This window comes from Anomaloglossus baeobatrachus, chromosome 3 (genome assembly GCF_048569485.1).
Source record: "Anomaloglossus baeobatrachus isolate aAnoBae1 chromosome 3, aAnoBae1.hap1, whole genome shotgun sequence".
Taxonomy (NCBI): Eukaryota; Metazoa; Chordata; class Amphibia; order Anura; family Aromobatidae; genus Anomaloglossus; species Anomaloglossus baeobatrachus.
This window is the reverse complement of record NC_134355.1, coordinates 535,837,944-535,854,063: the sequence shown is the minus strand read 5'-3', so window position 1 is coordinate 535,854,063 and position 16,120 is coordinate 535,837,944. Positions and strand designations below refer to the sequence as shown.

Genomic DNA, 16,120 nt, shown 5'->3' with positions numbered 1-16,120 from the left:
GTACTCAACCGACAATCACAGGAAGTCCTTCCTGCCAGCCCAGAGGTCATCAGCTGGCCCCCAGATGCCATGACAACCCATCAGTATCCTGCGATCATGTCACAGGGCCGCAACCAGCAGTGTGCTTGCTTGATCTATGCGCCGCTGTTAGAAGTACATATTGGCTGATCAGTTCAGCCGACATGTGTAGAAAAAGATCTGGGCTCGGCGTGCAAGCCCCCATCAAAGGCAGGGATATGATGTAAGATGAAGGATATTTTTATAGGATGGGTGCCAGGACATAGGACATTATTACAAGATGAGGACCAGAATAGAAGACATTCTTACAGGATGGGGGCCAGGATGGAGAACAGTATTACAGGATGAGGGCCAGAATGGAATACAATAATACAGCATGGAGAACAGAATGGGGGAGATTATTACAGGATGGGGGACATTATTATAGTATAGTTAAGCACGATTCGCCAGTTCGCGGTTCAAGTGATTTTGGGGGGTGTTCTAGTTAGAACTCGAACTCGAGCTTTTTGGTAAAAGCTAAACAGTTCGAGTTACGTTTAAGAACGGTTCTATAAGCAAAAAGCAGGGCATTTTACAGCTACAGTGTGCAGGAGCCATCGCTGGCAGCCTGCCAGAAGCTGGTAACCAAGATAAACATCGGGTATCCAAGCAAACCGCTTTGGTTAGTAACCCGATATTTACCCTGGTTACGCGTGCAGGGAGCCGACACTTCCCCGCTGGGCTCCACCCCCTCCTGCACGCGGCATGTACACACACACACACGCTCACACTCATCTGTCCCCAGCCATGCAGTCCACGACACTGATGTCCTCAGCGCCACATGGCCCCGCTAGGCTCCACCCACTCCGCACTCCGCCGCCCGCACATATGGCCCCGCTAGGCTCCACTCACTTCGCACTCCGCCGCACGCACACATGGCCCCACTAGGCTCCACCCACTTTGCACTCTGCCGCCTGCACACATGGCCCTGCTAGGCTCCGCCCACCTGGCACTCTGCACACATTACCCCACTAGGCTCCGCCCACCTGGCACTCTGCACACATTACCCCGCTAGGGTCCGCCCACCTGGCACTCTGCACACATTACCCCACTAGGCTCCGCCCACCTGGCACTCTGCACACATGGCCCCACTAGGCTCCGCCCACCTGGCACTCTGCACACATTACCCTGCTAGGCTCCGCCCACCTTGCACTCCGCATGCATTACCCCGCTCGGCTTGTGATGAAGTCCCGCCCTCCCGACCTCAGCGTTGACACTGTCTTCCATGGCCGCCGCTTCACATCTCTCAGTGCGGCCCGAGACTGTCACTAGCGGTGACGTCACAGGCTCTCGCGATACTTGCCTGTGAAGGTGGTGGTCATTGAAGTGAGTGACAGCTCTGCTATCAGCAGTGCAGGAGATCAGCACAGGTAATGTACCTCGCTCCTGACAGTGTTTCGCCCGGGGACCAGGGGTACTCAGATCCGGGCCACAGAGTCACTTCTGCGGGTATCACGGTGGCGTGACCCGGTCTGTGATCCCAGGCTCCACAGTAAAAGGGGTATTTGGGTGTGGGGATATTGTCCGTGACGCCACCCACGGTTGTGGTGATGTGTAGCACCACCGCTGCTCAATACGGGGATCCCGGGGATGGTGAAGCGGAGCAGCTAGGTGTTGTGTTGCCCCTCCGTGGGTAGGGGTTGGTGATCCCGGGGCCCGGTGATGGGGTAAGCAGGGAGCAGGGCGCAGTGCTGCAGTGCGGTGCCCGAGGGCACGGGTGTACTCACAAGAAAGTCACACGGAGTCACTGGTGAACTAAGAATTGCCGGTGTCCGCAGCCTTCGGTACGGGGGTGTTAGAGTCCCACACACGGTGCAGCAGCCCTTGTTGTTTCCTTCCCTGCAGCAAAGTGCCTTTTTCTCCTCTCTCTCTTCCTCTTTCTCCTCAGCCGGGGACGGGGAATCACTCCCCTGTAGTGATCCGGGTACCCAGGTACCGAGGGGCCACCGCCCGGCTCCGGCTACCTGTTCTGGCCCCTTCCTCACTACGGCCTGCCCCGGCCCTTTTGGAGAACGCTTCACTCCCAGCCTGGGAGCTAACTCCAGACCTCTCTCCTGTCTCCTCTCCACACACTGTCTGCTCCAGCCCCTCCCCTCTCCTCTGCTTTTCCCTTACACTGGGGGCTGTGCTTTGTCATGCTGCACCGTGTGAGATCAGATTACCAAGGAGGATTAACTCTTTCTGTGACACCCTGGCTGTGCCAGGGCGTCACAACAGCAGCACTTGTCATGCCCTGCAGTGACTTGGGCTGACCTATTGATGTTAGTTTAGGTCACTGCATTGCTCTCCCAGCCAATGGGGAACATTCTGTTCTTCATTGACTGGGACAGTGACTATGGTATGGATAGTCATGGGAACCGCTTGGATTACAGCAGACCTGGATTTGTTTTTCTTTCTAATAAATTGATGAAAGAGGGAATGTTTTGGGGAGTGTTTTTTCAAATAAAAATGTGTTTGTCGTCTATTTTTTTTTTATTACTGACAGGGTTGGTGATGTCGGGTATCTGATAGACGCCTGACCTCACGAACCCCAGGGCTTGATGCCAGGCGACATTACACATCTGGTAATAACCCCATATATTACCCCGTTTGCCACCACACCAGGGCACGGGATCAGCTGAGGCAAAGCACCAGGATTGGCACATCTAATGGATGTGCCACTTCTGGGGTGGCTGCGGCCTGCTATTTTTAGGCTGGGGAGAGTCCAATAACCATGGACCTCCCTAGTCTGAGAATATAAGACCCCAGCTGTCTGCTTTACCTTGGCTGGTGGTCCAATTTTGGGGGGACCCCTACGTGTTTTTTTTTTTTTTATTATTTATTTAATTTAAAATAACAGCATGGGGTGCCCTCAGTTTTGGATTACCAGCCAAGGTGAAGCTGCCAGCTGTGGTCTGCAGGCTGCAGCCGTCTGCTTTACCCTAGCTGGCTACAAAAATAGGGGGAACCCCATGTCATTTTTTTTTTAAATTTATTTATTTATTTTGGTAAATACAAGGGTAAGCACCCCTTAGTGCCACATGAAAGGCACCAAAGGGTGCAAAAATACAAAATGCAGGAGAGTGGGACATTATGTGTCTTTCTGCCATTATAATGACAGAAAAGACTGATATGAAGTGTACAAGCACAGGAAAATCACCAGAGCGCTCTACACTGTGAAAAGCAGTAGAAAATGGCACAGGAGTGAACATGTGACCGCCTCATGTAGGATGAAGCTATGGATCCTGGGTAAATTTATGTATTTTCCCTCCTTCAGTTTTTTGGCAGTACGCCAAAAAAACGGAAGGCGCACGGATGACAAACAGATGACATACGGACCGTATACGTGTCACGCTCCCGATGCTTCGGCACCGCTCCTTAGCCACTGATCCGGTCGCACCATCCCGGCACCGCTCCTTACCCACTGATCCGGTCGCACCTGCACGGCACCACTCCTTACCCACTGATCCGGTCCATGTGTCCACGCTCTCGCTCCTGTTTTCTTGTGTCCTGTTCCCAGTCTCATGTGTCTGACTCATGCTTCTGTATAGGGTCAGGCCGCACCCACTCATCTGGTCTTATGGGCCCAGCACTGCTGCAGCAGGATATGACATGAGGCTGTGCTGGGTATATAAGACTGGCCTTGCCATGTGGGCGGGGCCTGATCAACGTGTCTTGTAAGCCTTGTCTTGAAAGCTAGGTGCTCAGGTCCCCCTTGTGCCGTGTCCTGTGATCAATACTATTGCCTGACATTCCTACCCGGCACCTGTGCCGGATTCCTGCACTGTCTCCAGGAACTCTGAAGCCCCAGTGACTGTTCTACCTGTCCCCTCTGGGATGCAATCCATGCTATGCTAGTGCTCCGGCTAACGTGCACCCAGGCATCCGGTGGGGTGCACGACCCAGTGGATCCACCACCCAGACCTAACAATACGGAACGGAAACGGATGCCACACGGATGCACCCGTGAAAAAAACAGACCGTTTTTTGCGGACCGCAAAAACGGATCGATCGTGTGAATGTAGCCTTATTCTAATCTGCCGTTTATAAACAGCAGACAGAAATAAGTGAATAGCGCCCCCAGCATCAGAAAATCTCCAGGGTTTTAGGGGTAGCTGAGACCCTGGAGATCATGATTCAGGTCGGTTTTTCCGGTCCCCGCTCACGTGATCACCAGTATACACCATATACCAGTGATCATGTTACAGTAAATGACAGCGCCGGTAAAAAATTATTTATCTCCCATCTGGCATGAACAAACATGTCAGATGGGAGATAAATCTCCTCCCCGGTCCGCCAAAGTGCCCCCCCGACCCCCTCCTGAAAATCCAAGATGGCCACGTGCACAGCAGCGCGCCGGCCGCATTCACCCTACTCCTCTGATTTTTGTCGCATGTGCCATGACACATGCGACAGAAAACTCCTCCCCAGGCCCTGCCAGGTCACCCCCTATTACCCCACCGGTGTTCCCCGGTGTCCCACGGTACCTGTGCAGCGTTGATCCCCCGCAGCCCCCTCCTTCACAATAGACGCTGCCGCATACACAGAGCGGCTGTCAGCTCAGCTTCCTGTGTTCAGACACAGTGAGTGGCGGTAACCATGCATCTGTAAGCTACTGCAATGCCCTGCTCATGAGGTAAGGAACATAGTTGATCAGGAGAGCTATACTACATTTCCAAATGGAGGGATTTGCTATTTCTGTTGCCCTGCTGAACAACTACCAAACATGAGAGTTCGTTATACGCCACAAGAAAACATGTCTAAATAGCGAGCTCTGTTGTTTAGTATTCATTCAGCTGGATAACTGGACTTAAAGGGGTATTCCATCTCTAAGATCCTATCCCCAATATATAGTAGGTGGAATAGCAATAATATCAGCAAATACCAATATTTGGAAATGAAGAATAGTTCTCCTGATTAGGCATGCCCTTACCTCATGAGCAGGGCATTGCAGCTTTGGTAGCAACAGTTACGACATGGACTCTGATGCTGTGGACCCGGGGAGAGTGGGTGCAGATTCATTGCACCCACACTCCTCATATGGAGGGTCTGCACTCCTAGAAAATGGGGGACACGTTCCCTGAGTGTGTCCCACTATATTCTAGACGGTCCAGAGTCATCGTGGGACCCCCTTATTTTTTTTCCTTACAATAAATTGGTGAAAGAGGGAATGTTTTGGGGAGTGTTTTTTCAAATACATTTTTTCGTCTATTTGTTTTGTTAGTGCTGACAGTTTGTGATGTCGGGTATCTGATAGATGCCATGACATCACAAACTGCTGGGCTTGATGTCAGGTGACCTTACAGCTAGTATCAACCCCATTTATTACCCCGTTTGCCACTGCACCAGAGCTGGGGTGAAGCGCCAGGATTGGAGCATCTAGTGGATGCGCCAATTCTGGGGCGCCTGCGGCCTGCTATTTTAAGGCTGTGAAGGACCAATAACTATGGACCTTCCCACCCTGAGAATACCAGACCACAGCTGTCCGCTTTACTTTGGCTGGTGATCCAATTTGGGGGGACCCTACTTTTTTTTTGTAATTATTAATATTTATAAAATAATTATAAAAAAAGAGCCTGGGGTGACCTCCACATTGGATCCCCAACCACGGTAAAGCTGCCAGCTATGGTTTTCAGGTTACAGCCGTCTGCTTTACCCTAGCTGGCTATCAAAAATGGGGGGACCCAACGTCATTTTTTTTTAACTATTTTTTAAATAAAAAAAATTAATGGGCTTCCCTGTATTTTGATTGTTAGCCAAGGTAACGCCAGGCAGATGGGGGTGGCAAACCGTAGCTGTCTGCTTTATCTGCACTGAGAATTAAAAATACCGCGGAGCGCTACGTCATTTTTTTAAAGAATTATTTTTACTGCACTGTGATGTCAGGTAATCAAAATACAGGGAAGCCTATTTTGTTTTTAGTTATTTAAATAAATAATTAAAAAAATATATATGGGCTCCCGCTGCATTTTTTGTATTGCTAGCTAAGGGTAATCCAAGCAGCTACTGGCTGCTAACCCCCACTGCTTGGTGTTACATTCACTGGCAATGGAAAATCCTGGGAAGCATTTTTTATTTTTTTGCCAAAAAACTACAAAAAAAATGACGTGCGCTTCGCCATATTTTTGTATGCTAGCCAGGTACAGCAGGCAGGTACGGGCTGCCCCCAACCCCCAGCTGCCTATTTGTACCTGGCTGGGAAGTAAAAGTATAGGGAAGCCTTTTTTTACTTAATTCATGAATTTTTGAAATGATTAAAAAAAAAAAACGACGTAGGCTTCGCCACATTTTTGTGTCCAGCCGGGTACAGCTAGGCAGCTGGGCATTGGAATCCGCAGCACAGGTTAGCCCGAGGTTTCTGGGCACCTCTGCTGTGAATTGCAGTCTGCAGCCACCCCAGAAAATGGCACTTTCCATCATCTGGCGCTGTATCCAACTCTTCCAACAGCCCTGAAGCTCGCTGGGTAATAATGCGTTAATACTAGCTTTGCTTTGTTTTACTAGCTAGTATTAAGTCAGAGATTCTTAATGTCAGGCACGGTTGACCCGGCCATTAAGAATCTCCAATAAAGGGTTAAAAAAAAACACCACACAGAGAAAAAATACTTTAATAGAAATAATTACACAGACACACTTAGAGACTCCTTTTTTATTACCCCCTGTCACCCCTCCACGATCCATGCTCTTCTGTCTTCTTTCTCCTTCAACACATGCAGCACTGTCTGCTCCATCAGACAGCAGTGCATGGGAGAAAGGACGCTGTGCTCCGTGCAGAAATCACTCTGTGAGAGTGACCACAGGCTCCCGGCTGTAAGCGGTGGCACGGGTTGCCATAGCTACGCTGCTCCAATCACGGGATTCCGTTGCCGCTGCGTGCTGGTAGCGGGACGTCACCATCACCGCTACCAAGCACGTTGCTATGGCAATGGTGATCTCCGTTATTGACCGGCTGTGTCAGCCGGTCAGGAGCTGGCTTCTGCGGACACTGGTAATTACGGTAAACATCAGGTAACCAAGAAGCCCTTTGCTTGGTTACCCGATGTTTACCTTCGTTACCAGCATCCGCCGCTCTCACGCTGTCAGTGCTGGCTCCCTGCTCCCTGCACACATAGCCAGACTACACATTGGGTTAAATTAACCCGATGTGTACTCTGGCTAGGAGTGCAGGGAGCCAGCGCTAAGCGGTGTGCGCTGGTAACCAAGGTAAATATCAGGTTGGTTACCCGATATTTACCTTAGTTACCATGCGCAGCATCGCTTCCACGCGTGCTGCTGGCTGGGGGCTGGTCACTGGTTGCTGGTGAGATCTGCCTGTTTGACAGCTCACCAGCAACCCGTGTAGCGACGCTCCAGCGATCCCTGCCATGTCAGGTTTCTGGTGGGATCGCTGGAGTGTCGCTAAAGGCTGCTTTACACCAGACAATCTATCGTGCAATAGATCGTCGGGGTCACGGTTTTTGTGACGCACATCCAGCATCGCTGGCGATGCCGGCCTGTGTGACACCTCCTAACGACGCAGTATCGCTCACAAATCGTGAGCCGTGTACTGCTCGCTAGGTTCCATAATATCGTTTAATTTAGTTGTTCATCGTTTCCGGGGTAGCAAACGTCGCTCCGTGTGACACCCCGGGAACGATGAACAGCAGCTCACCTGCGTCACGCGGCCGCCGCCAGCTATATGAAGGAAGGAGGTGGGCGGGATGTTTATGTCTCGCTCATCTCCGCCCCTCCGCTTCTATTGGCCGGCGGCCGTGTGACGTCGCTGTGACGCCGAACGTCCCTCCCACTCCAGGAAGTGGACGTTCGCCGCCCACAGCGTGGTCGCACGAGAGGTAAGTATGTGTGACGGGGGATACTGATTTTGTGCGACACGGGCAGCGATTTGCCCGTGATGCAAAAAGGACGGGGGCGGGTACAATCGATTGTGAAATTGCACAATCGGTCGTACCGTGTAAAGCAGCCTTTAGTGTGACGGTACCTTAAGGGAACGGGGAAGCAGAGTGAGGAGTCGACCGTGTGCTAGAGGATGTCGCCGGTACACGGCGATACACAAACGTGCATCGTGTAACAGAGAAATGCAATGATACGTCCTAGCATGACGTGTCATAGTCATGTGACCAGTCTGTAGCCAATGAGATAATAGACACGTGACTGGTCGCATGGCTATTTTGACGTCACGATAGGTCCTGCATCACTGCTCGTGTTCCCAGAGGATGCAGCGATTACCGATGGAAAAGCTGCGGGAGACAGAGAGCAGGACGCATCCCGGGGACAGGTAAGTGTTATGGCAATGTTTATTAACTGTATGTGTACATTTATAATGCGTTTTTATGTGTTTGTGATTGCCTCCCATTGTTTCCTATGGGGTTTGAGTGGTTCGCCGAACTGGTTCGCCAAATCGAACTCGATGCAGACCTCCGTTCGGCGAACTGAACTCGAGCCGAACCACGGCCGGTTCGCTCATCTCTAATTATGACAGATTAGATGCAAGGATGGATGAATTAATTGATGTACTGGGGCCAGAATGGAGAACATTGTTTATTAGTTGATGACATAATTACATTAGTAGATTAATTAGGGGACTTACTACTACTTAGGGACAATGGGGAGACGTTATTACTGCTTAGGGATAATTAAGGGACAGTGTTACTGTACGGAGACCCGAATTAAGACTTCTATTACTCCAAAATTGGGGACATTAGTATCAATAGTATGATTTATTTTATGGAATCACAAAATGGAATTTATCAACTGTAATAACTTGCTAAAGATGGGAATTAATCTTTAAGTCCCTACAACTTTCAGCCTCTTCAGATTCCATTAAAGGTTTACTGTTATTTAAATTATTGCTTTCTAACAATGTAGATCAAGCAACTTTAATAAACTCTAAAAATATCTTAGAAATTAAATCTGAAAGAAAGGTTCTAGATGATGTCTTCTAGAAGATGTCCTCTCTCATGTTTCAGGATCAGGTGAGTTGCTTGTCATCAGAGGAAATCCGTATTCCCCATCACACAAGCTGAATATGGCTTGCAATGAATGGGACCAACAGTTTTCATCACAGCTCAAGCTGTGTTAGCTGCTGGTTACTGTGTTACGTTTCAGTGAGTAAAATTTCATCATTCATGCTTCAGGGCTATTATTAAATTTGTAAACAGCCCGATTATACATAGTAGTTTGTCAACATGATAGTGATGATTGATAGAGGGTTTATTGTACAGTATGTTTTCTTTATTAGATCATATATGTTGTGTAGATGAATTACCATGGGAGCGCCTCTACACTTCTGGGCTGACAGATACTGTATGTGTGACTTAAAGTGAATCTGTCGGTAGGATCAACCTTTCTAAACCGTCTATATGGACATGTAGGTCATAGGAAGCAGAATAAAATTACACTGTCCTGCAATTGGAAGGTAGGGGCTTAATGGTGACCTGGCTTCTACTGTTTATATGATATTAGAAGGTGGCCCGATTCTACGCATCGGGTATTCTATAATTTACGTATTGTGTAGTTAATGTATGATTTTTGTTATATATATAGATGTTGTTGTGTGTAGTTGCCAAGTGTTTGTGTAGGGCGCTGTACATGTTCTGGGTGTTGTCTGGGTGTGGGGGTGTGTGAGAGCGGTGTTGTTTGTGTGTTGCGTTGTGTGTGTTGCGTTGTTTGTGGAGTGCTGTGTGTCTGCAGTGTTGTCTGTGTGTGGTGCTGTGTGTGTTGCGCGGTTTGTGTGGGTGTGGGGTGTGTGTGTGTTTTGGGGGGAGGTATGTTTTGTGCAATGTGTGTGTGTTGCGCGGTATGTGCGTATATTTGTGTATGCCGCGGTGTTTGTGTGTTGGGTGTTGTGTGTGTGCGGCGTTGTCTGTGTGTGTGGGTGTCTGTGTAGGGCGGTGTTTGTGGTTTCCAGTGTGTGTGTGTGTGTGTGGTGTGTTGTGCGGTGCGCGTGTGGCGGTGTGTGTGTGTTTTGGGGGGAGGTGTGCACCCCATCGTGCTCCATCCCCCATGCTGCGCACCCCCCATTGTGCTCCATCCCCCATGCTGCACACCCCCCATCGTGCTCCATCCCCCATGCTACGCACCCCCCAACGTGCTCCATCCCCCATGCTGCGCACCCCCCATCGTGCTCCATCCCCCATGCTGCACACCCCCCATCGTGCTCCATCCCCCATGCTGCGCACCCCCCATCGTGCTCCATCCCTCCATCACACATCAGACAGTATACACGCACACATCTGATCGCATACACTCACACCCCACTTCTTCCTGTGCCCTCCGGTGGGCGGTGCCAGCAGCTGTGCTGCACGCCGTGCTCCTCTACCTTCTGCCGACATGCACACATCCGATCGCATACATGCACACATCCGATCGCATACACGCACACATCCGATCGCATACACGCACACATCCGATCGCATACACGCACACACACACTGACGATATTGCACATACACGCTCACACACTCACAACATCCGGAGATACCACATGCTTCCGGCCATGTGATCCTCCGGCAGGTCCTGGAAGGTCACTGCATGCACAGTATCGCCGCCGAGAAGTAAGCAATATCACTGGATGTTGTTAGTATGTGGATGCGATCTGGTGTGTGTGTGAGGTGTGTGTGAGAGTGAGTGAGCGTGATCTGATGTGTGTGTCTGTTCTTATGTGTGTGAGTGTGTGTGTGTTCCGCCGCTGCAGGACCTTGATGCGCTCACCTGCTTCCGGTCGGCATCTGGTGAGTATGACTGCGGGGTCTTCTTTCTTCTGTCTTCTCTCTTCTGGGGGTGGCCGCTGCCTATAATGAAGGGTCTTGCAGTGTCTTTAACTCTTTCACCGCTGCATGACACATTATTGACCGCACCGGTGTACGCTGGTAACCATGATACGAAGCGCTTCCTATATTTACCCGATGTTTATCATGGTTACCAGCATACACCGGCTCCGTCACGATCCCAGCATCGCAAGGTTATGTCTGGGCTGGGGGAGTTGGGGCTTCGTTTGAATTCGGGGGAAGGGGCGTGGCCGAGCGGTCGATGCGTGCGGAGGGTCGGGGCGAGCGGTCAATCCATGCGGGGGGCGGGGCCAGGCCGAGGCAAGTGGCCAATCCGTGGGGGTGGGCGTGGCCAGGCCGAGCCCGGCGGCCAATCCGAAAGTTGTCACTGTAACGACACAATTAAGGAGCAAGACAGACAGACAGACAGACAGACAGACAGAATAAGGCAATTATATATATATAGATGATTGTGATTTATGAGGTTCTGGAACCATAATTGCTGGAGTTTATTGATTTAAAATGCCCTTGTGATAGCTTGAGTTTATGTTATCACCAAATATTTTCTTTTTTATCAAGTTTATGCAGCAGAACAACAAAATCTTCATGGAAAAAATGAACCTGTGCAAAGTCAACCACGGTCTAGTGGAGCTGTGTCCCCATCGACACCTGCACCAATGCCAAGCTCCCCGCAAGGACTGCAATACCTAAGTGCGGTAAGGGTTTACTATACCTTTTAAGGCCTCACTGTGTGTAAAGTGGAAGAAGGTGGAGATTTAGATTCCAGAAATGGATTATTAAAGCAGGTATAAAGTGTATAAAGGTTTCCATACAGCTAACAGAATTCAGTTATGAGCCTATGTAATGTGGCGCCCTGGACTAGCCAGGTCATCACAGATAACACACAAACACCCCCACCCCCATTAGACAGTGACACCAGCCAAACACAAAACCCTTGTTGCCTCCCTCCAGGGTCTGATGTCCACACCAGGTGGGGCGGAGCCAAGCGGTTGGCCCCACCCACCGAGGAGTTCACAGTCCTGGAGGCGGGAAAAGAGACAGAACAGTTTAGGAGGTTGAAGAGTGAGGAGTGAACACTTGGGTGCCTGGGTTTGTGGCCCAGGCACTGACAGCAAGGTTGGCAGACGGTGGTGGCCGTCTGCAGGAGTGGTGAAGCAATGCGGAACTGTAGGACCGGGGTCGGGCGTTGGCCCGCCGGTACCGACCGGGGAGTGAAGTGAAGCCAGCACACACAGGCAGGGCCATCGGACCCCGACCAGACTTGGAGCCGCCGACAATAGTCAAATCCAAGTGTGACGGGAACCACAGGGGTTTCCTAACAGCCAAAGACCCGATTGAAGGCAACCGCCCACACCGTGAGGGTATACAGCTACTGCCTAAGGCTAGAGACCCAAGGGCCAGCGCCTGCAGGCAAAGGGGCTCCTCCGGTACCCATACGCCGGGGAGCGGACTACCGTTGGGGATCCATAGTAGTCAACTAAGTACATCAAGGTGCAGGGAAAGACAGCCGCCATCACCTGTCCGGAGAGAGACACTGCAGCCGGCTGCGGGACCCGTCCATCCAGCCGCTTGGTTTACCAAGGACTTTGTGCATCTCTTGCTGAGTGAGTACACCCGTGCCATCCGGCACCGCGCCGCGCTGTCCCTGCAACCCTGCACCTCACAAACCCTGCCTCCCCGTCTCATCATCGGGCCCCGGGACCATCGACCCCTACCTACGGAGGGGGAAAACCACATCCCAGCTGCTCCCTAACATCGCTACCGGGATCCCCGTCACCAGCAGCGGTGGTGACCATCTTCACCACGACCCGTGGGTGGCGTCACGGATTAAATCCACCAAACCAACCACCCCTTTCACTCACGGGCGAGGGGCGCCGCTCGAGTCCTTGGATCCGGCCCACTGCTCGAGCCACAGAGCAGCAGTCGCAGCAGCGCCGGACCCGAGCATTAGCGAGTGCGCGGTGGCGGCGTCCTCCCCGCCCGTGACAGTAAGATAGGGCATAATGCTGCAGAAGAAAAGCAAATGATGGTTTATATATATATATATATATATATATATATATATATATATATATATATATATATTTGTACATATCTCTATATTGGGGTCCCTAGCTCTATGACCCTAACTGTGTGTCATCTCATTGCAATTAAAAACTGCTGTGTGTGGAGAGGGGTAACCAAGGACTTTCTTATATAGGAGATGGAAAAAACATGGCCGAAAGGGGCGGAGCTGTGTTCGCATTCAGAAAAAAAACTTCATAATACTAAATAGGATAACTGAAGTGAGCACTAATATATATTCTGAGTGCAAGCCAAAAAAATACATAGTACATAAGGATAAGGCTGCACATCAAAGTTAGATAATAGTATAATGCTATAAGCATACCGAGAAACATTGAAGCATACAATGAAAAATGCAACTTGGTTTACCACTGAACTTGGGTGCGATTATTGAACTGTGAGTACACCACATACCTGCCATTTACAACATAGCTGGTCGTCATCTTACAGAAGCAATCAAACTATTGCAACTCACCATGAAAATAAACAAGCCCTCACACATCTCATTCTCAATCATGTTCACACGTTGCTTTTCAGCATTTTTTTTTTTCATAGCAGAACCTGCTCTCTTGGCTGTAAAAAAGCATTTTTTATGCATTTGGGTTGAATTTTGCTGTGTTTTTGGTGTGTCATTTGTAGAGTTGAGCGATGTTCGATTCGAACCGTTCGCCAATTTAAAATTCAAATGATTTTGGGCGGTGTTCGAGTCGTTCGACGAACTCGAACGATTTGCTTAAAGTTCGGCAGTTCGAGTTACCGTTCGCTAACGGTTTGATCACCAAAAGCGTGGCTTTTCACAGCAAAGGCCGCTTTACATGCTGCGATATCATGACCGATATCGCTAGCATGGGTACCCGCCCCCATCGGTTGTGCGACATGGGCAAATCGCTGCCGTGGCGCACAACATCGCCCAGACCCGTCATACTACTTACCAGCCCTGCGACGTCGCTGTGACCGGTGAAACGACTCCTTTCTAAAGGGGCAGTTCGTTCAGCATCACAGCGACGTCACAGCTGCGTCACTGAACCGCCGCCCAATAGAAGCGGAGGGACGGAGATGAGTGGGACGAACATCCTGCCCACCTTCTTCCTTCCGCATTGCGGGCGGGAGGCAGGTAAGGAGAGGTTCCTCGTTCCTGCGGTGTCACATGGAGCGATGTGTGCTGCCGCATGAACGAGAAACAACTTCGTTACTGCTGCAGCAACGATATTAGAGAATGGACCCCCATGTCACCGATGAGCGATTTTGAATGTTTTTGCAACGATGCAAAATTGCTCAAAGGTGTCACACGCAACGGCATCGCTAAAGCGACCGGATGTGTGTCACAAATTCTGTGACCCCAACGAGATCGCTTGAGCAATGTCGCAGCGTGTAAAGCGGCCTTAAGGCTATGTGTGCACGTTGCGTATCTGCATGCGTCCTGCGTTCCCTGCACAATCCCTCTCTCTTTCGTACTCACCGATCACGGGCGTGAGGCTGCACGGTTGTCACAAAGCTCCGGCAGCTTTTCCTCTTTTGAAAAAGCCGGCCGCTCATTATTCAATCTGGTATTCCCTGCTTTCCCCGCCCACTGGCGCCCATGATTGGTTGCAGTCAGACATGCCCCCACGATGAGTGACAGCTGTCTCACTGAACCAATCACAGCCGCCGGCGAGCGGGTCTATATCGTGCAGTAAAATAAATAAATAAATAATATAAAAAAAAACAAAAACCTGCGGTTCCCCCTAATTTTGATACCAGCCAGGATAAAGCCACATGGCTGAAGGCTGGTATTGTCAGGATGGGGAGCGCCACGTTATGGGGAGCCCACCACCCTAACAATATCAGCCAGCAGCCGCCCGGAATTGCCGCATCCATTAGATGTGACAGTCCCGGGACTCTAACCGGCTCATCCCGAATTGCCCTGGTGCGGTAGCAATCAGAGTAATAAGGAGTTATTGATGGCAGGCGTCTCCCCGAGATACCTTCCATGATTAACCTGTAGGTGAAAGTAAATAAACACACACAATGAAAAATCCTTTATTTGGAATAAAAGACAAAAAACACCCTCTTTCACCATTTTATTAAAATCCCCAAATACCCCTCCAGGTCCGACGTAATCCACAGGGGTCCCGTGGCGCATCCAGCTCTGCTTCATGAAGCTGACAGGGAGCGCCATAGAAAAGGAGCGCTCTGTGTCATATTCACGCAGCAACTGAAGTGAGCCGCGCTGTCAGCGGGGACGTCACTGAGGTAATGCCTGCTTGTGCGGTGATGATGGGGGTTGTAGTGCTTGCGTGTGTGCGGTAATGAGTGCGGTAGTGCCCGTGTTTGCCTTCCCATCCATCCATCCAGCTCTCCCTCCTTCCCTCCCTCCATCCATTGATCCCTCCCTCCATCTTTCCATCCATTCATCCCTCCCTTCATCCCTCCCTCCATCCCTCCATCCATCCCTCCATCCATCCCTCCATCCATTCATCCATCCCTCCATCCCTCCCTCCATCCCTCCATCCATACATCCATCCCTCCTTCCATCCATTCATCCCTCCCTCCATCTCTCCATCCATCCCTCTATCCCTCCATCCATCCCTCTATTCATCCATCCCTCCATCCATCCATCCCTCCATCCATCCCTTCCTCCATCCATCCATCCATCCCTCCATCCTTTCATCCCTCCCTCCATCCCTCGGTCCATCCGTCCCTCTATCCTTCCATCCATCCCTCTATCCCTCCATTCATCCCTCCATCCATCCCTCCCTCCATCCATCCATCCATCCCTCCATCCCTCCCTCCCTCCATCCCTCCATCTCTCCATCCATCCCTCTATCCCTCCATCCCTCTATCCATCCATCCATCCCTCCATCCATCCATCCCTCCATCCATCCCTCCATCCATCCCTCCATCCATCGCTCCCTTCATCCATCCATCCATCCGTCCATCCATTCATCCCTCCCTCCATCCCTCGGTCCATCCATCCCTCCCTCCCTCCCTCCATCCATCCCTCTATCCCTCCATCCATCCCTCCATCTATCCCTCCCTCCATCCATCCATCCCTCCATCCCTCCATCCCTCCATCCATTCATCCCTCCCTCCTTCCTTCCCTCCATCTCTCCATCCATCCCTCTATCCCTCCATCCATCCCTCTATCCATCCATCCCTCCCTCCATCTATCCATCCCTCCATCCATTAATCCATCCATCCATCCCTCTATCCCTCCCTCCCTCCATCCGTCCATCCATCTCTCCATCCATTCA

The 16,120-nt window shown here is 50.8% G+C and overlaps 1 pseudogene; it reads left to right on the top strand.

The window, feature by feature from the left end:
- Positions 1-9,061: 9,061 nt before the first annotated feature.
- Positions 9,062-16,120, top strand: part of LOC142297295 (phospholipid scramblase 2-like) — a 138,478-nt pseudogene continuing 131,419 nt past the window's right edge.